The sequence below is a fragment of the Urocitellus parryii genome, chromosome 2 (assembly GCF_045843805.1).
Source record: "Urocitellus parryii isolate mUroPar1 chromosome 2, mUroPar1.hap1, whole genome shotgun sequence".
NCBI lineage: Eukaryota > Metazoa > Chordata > Mammalia > Rodentia > Sciuridae > Urocitellus > Urocitellus parryii.
The window spans coordinates 36,408,707-36,414,591 of NC_135532.1; the positions used below are offsets into that span (position 1 = coordinate 36,408,707).

At 39.6% G+C, this 5,885-nt stretch overlaps 1 long non-coding RNA gene across 1 annotated transcript; it reads right to left on the bottom strand.

Annotated features, from left to right (window-relative positions):
• Positions 1–563: 563 nt before the first annotated feature.
• Positions 564–4,927, bottom strand: LOC113186248 (uncharacterized). The gene is made up of 3 exons (XR_003301254.2): positions 4,870–4,927; positions 1,741–1,754; positions 564–605 (listed from the first exon to the last, which is right to left on the bottom strand). It is a non-coding gene; the product is annotated as an uncharacterized LOC113186248 (long non-coding RNA).
• Between the last annotated feature and the right edge of the window lie 958 nt (positions 4,928–5,885).

Consider the following 5,885-nt stretch of genomic DNA (forward strand, 5'->3'; position numbering starts at 1 on the left):
ATTTAGTCAGCATGACCTGTAGAATACGGTAGAGGTGATAGTATGTCACTTCTGAGATAAGTTGTAAAGTTTCTTTATTTTCTTCCTCCTCCTCCTCCTCCTCCTTTCTCCTTCTCTCTCTAATTCTCTCCTGGATTTTCACATGGGGGAAGCCAAATTCCATGCCAGCTGGCCCCATGGAGAGACCCACACTGTAAGGAACTGAGGCCTGCAAACAACCATGCAAGTGAGATTGGCAGCAGATCCTCCAGCCCGGATCAGACTTTGATGACACAACACCCACCAACAGCTTGATTATGGTCTCATAAGACACAGCACCATAACTAGGTAAGCTGCCGCCAGATTCTTGACCTTTGAAGATGCTATGAAATAATGATTTTAAGTCACTACCTTTTGGAATACTTGGTGATTTGTGTGTAGCAATAGATAACTGACACAGGCATGCCGACTGACGCGCTCCGTCCCTCTTACTCTTTAGGTCCCAGCAGTCAACTCCGGAGTATGAGTCATCTGTTCCCTTCTTGCCTCTCCACTGCCCTCAGCCTTGTGCAGGTCTGGACTGCTGCAGTTGGTAATAGCTCACCTCTTTGCTGACCACGCTTGGGCTACAACATCAATGGAAAGCTGTTGCTGACATTGCCCTTGTTAAAACCCCTCCCTGGTGACCCATTGCCCTTGGAATCAAGATAAAAATATTTATATCACTCTTATGACCCTGGATGAGCATAACTTGTCCTACTTCCACAGTTCGTTTCAGGCCATTCACACTCACCCAGCCTCCGGGCCTTGTCTTCACTGGTCCACTTTCTGTTTTCATCTGCCAAGGTTCTGCCTTGACTCCAGTACTGTAGTCAGGCTGTTCATACACCCTTCCCTGCAAGCTTCTCCTATCTTCTAGTCAGCTCAAGTCATCCTTCAAGTCTCGTCTTCTCAGAAGGCCTTCCCTGGCCTCCACTGAGAGAGGACTAAGTCCCCATTATGTCCCTTCACAAAATCCTTATTCAATATTCAACCAATAATTGTCATTCATCTGAAATAGGCACTATCTTGTTATATTTTATATCTAAACTGTCTAGGAGTTTGGAATATATAAGTAAATATGTTCTACCCTTTCTTCATGGTGTATATCATAATTTTAATTCAAATAATTATTTTACTAAATGATTAATGTCTATCTCCATTGCTAGGTCGTAAACTCCATGTGGACATGGACCATTGTCTTCTTATTTTCCAATGCCTGGCTCAATTAATATTTGTTGAAGAAATTGAATGAGAGCTTTGAAGTCAGACTGGAATTTGACTATTTGATCTACTATTTACAAATAGTGGGCACAGTTTCACTATCTATAAGCTGTGAACAACAACAGCACCTACTTCTTTGGGTTGATGTGAGAATTAAATCACATCATGGATGTGATGTGCTTAGAACAGTGCCTGATACTTTAATAGGGGCATATGCAAATTATTATGATTAAAATGAATTTTATATCACATTCATGTGACAAAATCATAATTTTGAGACTATTTATTGCAGTTTACATTTTCCTGAGTCATATCTTCCCCAGAAATGAGCATTTTGCTGTTGCTCAGTTTAGCTAAATGTACTTGCTTTAGGTCCTTCAGTGCTTCTCTGAAAATTTGAACTGATGCAGCATTTTCAGTTTGCTATAAATTTCCCCACTTAGAGGAAAGATGTTGAACATGTGTGTACATTTGGTAAAAAATGAGAATGATACATACCTTTCACGAGGATTCTGTGTCAAGGAGTTAGCAGCAACAAACAGGAGTCACAGCATCGTAAAGGACATGGTAGATAAAAATCAAAGTGAAAGACAAACAGGAAATAAGATGGCTACTGTGTTTGTTTATCCTGATCAGGATTTTATATAGCAAATCTTTGTTTATGTTTTTGTTGAAGGTAAAAAATGAGTAGAAGAAATAATTTGAAACATAGCCATCAACCTGCCAATGGCAGTTAGCTCTTCTAAAGAAGCATGGAGGAGGCTTTCAGTTCTAGTTTGTTTGGTAAGAATCCCTTATAACAAGAGTACATTACTTATGTATAACGTGCACATACCCAAATATGATTTAATGAATAATTAAAGAAAGAAAGAAAAAGAAAAAAGTTGAGCAAGTTTCAGTTGGCTTCATTATGATTTCTTACACAAATTATTTTTTTGGTGAAGGTACCAGGGATTGAACTCAGGGGCACTTAATCACTGAGCCACATCCCCAGTCCTATTTTGTATTTTATTTAGACACAGGGTCTCACTGAGTAGCTTAGTGCCTCACAACTGCTGAGGCTGGCTTTGAACTTGTGATCCTCCTGCCTCAGCTTCCAGAGCCACTGGGATTACAGGTGTGCACCACCACTTCCCACTTCTCATACAAATTTTATCAGCTATCAAAACTCTCTTTAATGTAGAGGGGAAAGAGAAGAAGTACAGAAAGAGGGAAAACTGGAGAAAGGGAGGTGGGCTATTCAGATACCTTTTTATTATATGGCTTCATTATTACTTAAAATATTGTAAATTTCTCAAATGTTGAAAAGTATTCATCAAGTATTTATTGATACTGTTTTCATGTGCTAAGTACGAGGAGGGACATGAGCCTTCATACAACTTTCCACCTAGCTAGACAGATGAGTCCAGCAGCAGACCCTAGAACACTTTAGAATAGGTTGAAAGCTTTAAGGTGAACACACCTTAGTCAAAGCTCATATAGTTCAAAGAAGGCAGAACTTTGAAGGTTCACATTGTAGGTGTAGGGAGAAATATAACATTGTATGAAGAGGTCACAGAAGGGGGGGATTTGCATTATGCCAGAGCATGATATCAACACTAAGCCAGAGGTGGAGCTGGAGAGTGTACAATGAAGGGGTAAAGAGCTTCAGGATATGGGTAAATACATCTTTTCTCCCAGAAACATGTTTTGTAAGGAAAGGGGAGAAAGAATAGCTGATACAGTGATTGTTGGGATTGAAAATTGTTTTCTTTTGCATCTTGTTTTTAAATATAAGAGATTTACGATAAGAATGATTTGGGGCAATTAAACAAGGTAAAGATTGGAGAAAGAATAGGTAAGCAACAGGAAAAGGCATGACAATGTGAAGAGACATGACAAGCTGAGAGGAACACAGTGAATTTGTTGGGCTGGAAAAAATATGGGGCATTTCTTGGCAATAGATGCTTATCACGATTATCATCTTAATTGGTGAAAATAGAAACATGTAGAGGTGGAAAAGACAGTGACTTGAGAGGCAGGCTTATCTACTAAGCACACAAGCAAACAAACATACATACAGGAAGTGAGGTCATCTTTGGGAATTTGGGGATAGGAATGGTGTTGAGAAGTATATAAAGTTTTGTTTTAGCCACAGTGGGAAATTTGATAAGCTGTCAAAAAGTATGAATCTAAGAGTGGTAACCAATAGCAAATAACTCAGATTTGGAGAAGACCCAATGGATACTTTTTTTGTGATTTTAGCAACATTTGGTTGACAAGGAGTACAAATGACATAATGAGTTTGGGGTTCGAAGTTTGGGACTGAAAATGGATGTGTAAATGTGAAATTAAAGAGAGGCTGCTATAATAAAAACTAACTCTCTAGAAATCTTCTCCAGAAATGGAATAGACTGCTCTAGGAAGAAGTGAATCTGCTATCACTGGAGGGTTTTATAGGTTAGATGACCACTTGGGGGCTGTTGTTTAGGATTAAGTATTGGGTGAATGGGTGACATGACTCTCTATTCCCTTTACTTGTAAGATTTTGTGATTCTAGAGCAAGAACAGCAATACCCACTAATGCAAAAAAAAAAAAAGCATCAGTTAATTGGTTGACTGATTTTATTTATTTATTTTTTATATGGTGCTGGGGATCAACCTAGTGCCTCATGCATGCTAAGCAAGCCCTCTACCACTAAGCCACAACCCCAGCCCAACTGTTATTCTTTTATTTTTATTTTTTAGTTGTCAGTGGATCTATATTTTATTTATTTATATGTGGTGCTGAGACTTGAACCCAGTGTTGGACCTAGTGCCTCACATAATGCTAGGCAAGAGCTCTACCACTGAACTACCACCCCAGACCCCAACTGTTATTCTTATTTATTTATATTTTGGTACTGGGAACTAAACTCAAAAGGGTGCTTTACCACTAAGCAACATCCCAGTCCTTTTTATTTTGAGACAGGGTCTCACTAAATTTTCTAGGCTGGAATTGAACTTGCAATCCTGCCTCAGCCTTTGGAGTTGCTGGGATTACAGGCTTGTGCCGTCTCACCTGGTAGTTGACTGTCATTCTTAATGTCAACACTAAGACTACAGATGAGTTGGAGCTAATTTATCTTTGCACTTTCAAAGGGAAAGAGCATGCCCTCTACTCTCTTATCTCCAGCTTGCTGTTGAATTTAACCAGACATCTTGGACCATGATGTTAAGGACCACAAACTAGGTTGACATATTAATATGATAGCAAGCATTGTGAAGCTGCCATATTGACCTTGAACTGCTTGAAGTTATACTTTCATACTGTTTTGTGTTATGACAGACAAACTGATATTGAACAGATGATAGGAAAATCTGTTAATTGTGAAATAGTAAGTTTGTTCAGTAACAACTGGGATATGAAAGATGAACTAAAACTATAGAAGCAACCTATGTTTTTCCTGGGAGGTGCCATCCGTGGCTCCAAGTTATGATCTCTAGTATCCTTTCTAACTAGACCACAATTAGTGAACCCCAGCCAGAGCTCCTGTGACTGAATTTCCATTTATGATTTTACATAGAACTATCAGAACCAACTCTGAATTCCTTGAGCCTTTCCTCAGCAAACTTGATAATGTGATGGCATCTGGTCATTGTCCTTACCCTTGTTCTTGAGATTCTCTTCTGTCTTCTGATAGAAAACAAGAACTGGAGACTGAAGCTTCAGAGACCACTGTAGTAAACAAAGAACAACCTAACTTAGACCAAAAATCATTGGGATGATCACTGATTTAGTGTGTTTATGGTTCTTCCCCATGTTGATGTGTTGGAAATAGAATCCCCAAAATCATATTGTGTTAGTCATCTTCACATCATGGTGACCAAAATCCCTGACAAGAAAAAGCTAGTGGAGGGAAAGTTTATTTTGGATTTAGTCCATGATGGGCCGACTCCATAGCTCTGGACCCAAAGTGAGGCAGACTATCATGGTGAAATGGCATGTAGAGGAGCTTTGCTCTGTTCATGGCAGCCAGAAAGCTAGAGAGACAGCAAGGAGGAACAGCCCCAAGGAAGAGAACCCTTCCAAGGCACATCCCCAGTGACTCACCTCTTCCTCCAGCCACACCCCAGTTACCACCTACTGCCTACAGTTACCACCCAGTTGTATTAAAAGTGGGATGGACTGATAAAGTTACAAATCTCACAGTCCTATCCTTCCACATCTGAACATTCCTGCATTAACACAGGGGCTTTAGGGGGACTCCTCACATCCAAATCATAACACATATGTTAATGGTATTTGGAGGTAAGGCTTTGGGAGAGGTAATTAGGATTAGATGAGGTCATGAGGGTAGTGCCTTCCCTGATGGAATTATAGGCTTTATTATAATAATAAGAAGAGAGACCTAAACTAGCACACTTGCTCTATCTTGAAGTGTGAGACTCTCTGTCATGTTATGGTACAACAAAGAGGCCCTCACTAGACACTGAACTGACACTAAGCCAATGCTCTTATAGTTCTAGCCTCCAGAATCATGAGACAAATAAACTTCTGTTCCTTATAAATCACCCAGTTTCAGGTATTTGTAATAGCACCAGAAACAAAATAAGAGAGTGCTGCTCAGATCTTTCTTAGTGACCAAAATTTAGGAAATTCCCTATATGCACAAGGAGAACTC